The following is a 1067-nucleotide window of genomic DNA, read 5'->3' on the forward strand; positions in this document are numbered from 1 at the left end:
CACCACCCCCGAGAAACACTCACTGCGGGCAAGGAAGACCTGCTTGGCCCCCAGCCCATCTCTACTTCCTATCTCTACTTCCTGGCCTGCCGGGGGGTCCCATCGCTGGGGGCTCCTCGTGGGCACTGCCCCATCATAAGGTGCTGAGCCCTGGGCCTCTGCTCCCACCACACATTTCTGAGACCCTGCCTGACCTTCTCCCAGACCCAACCCTAACCTGAGTGTCCTCAGAATGTGAGGGAGATGGGAGAGATGGCCATGGGGAAACGTGATCATGGGTGAGCTGACAAGGTTGGGGGTCCCTAGAAGGGGCTGTGACTGTGGTCTTCACTCACTCCTCCCCCTCCCTGAAACCCATTTTGGTCATTGCCCTGGTCTGTGACCACCCCACTTCCCTGCGGCCTGGCACTCTGACCCCGCCAGGGCCACGGCCCGGGACTCTCTTTGGGAGCCCTGTTTTCATGTCAGCTCTGCGTCCTTAGGAACCCTGCCCATGTATGCAGACCAGGACAGCCCTTGAAGGTCTCAGTGGGCTCTGGGGGACAGACTTCAAGTGTACCCTCCTCAAAGAGGGGTCCAGGGTGGAGAACAGTTCTTTCCAGGGGCCTCAGAAGCTGGTGGTGAAGCCTTAGGCCACTTGGCCAAGCTGAGGGGACCCTGGAGGCCACAGTTCCAAGGTCACAGGGAACCATGGGGCCCAGTAGGGAGAAGCCTGGCTTTGGGGGCCTGCTGGGGCACGCCTCTGTGGCAAGCATGTGGGGGCGCGGGGCCAGATTCTAGAGTCCCACCAGGGGGGCCTGCACCCCTTAGGCCATCCTGGGGAGACACCTCAGAACACAGGTCCATTGTAAACCAGGGGCAGACGCTACAGCCACCCAGACCCCGGCCTCAGCACCCACCCTCGACTTGGTGCGCTCCCACCCTGCCCCCGCCTGCCGGGTCCCTGAGGTCTGGGCCCGTCCCTGGGACCTCCTCTTATGATCCGAATGTCTTCCTGTCTTGTGCTTGGCGCACCCATCCTCTCCCTGCGGGCCTGAGCCTGGCGTTTCAGTCTGGCTTTATCTGTC

Source organism: Bison bison, unplaced genomic scaffold, assembly GCF_000754665.1.
Source record: "Bison bison bison isolate TAMUID 2011002044 unplaced genomic scaffold, Bison_UMD1.0 scf7180017864063, whole genome shotgun sequence".
NCBI classification, from domain to species: Eukaryota; Metazoa; Chordata; class Mammalia; order Artiodactyla; family Bovidae; genus Bison; species Bison bison.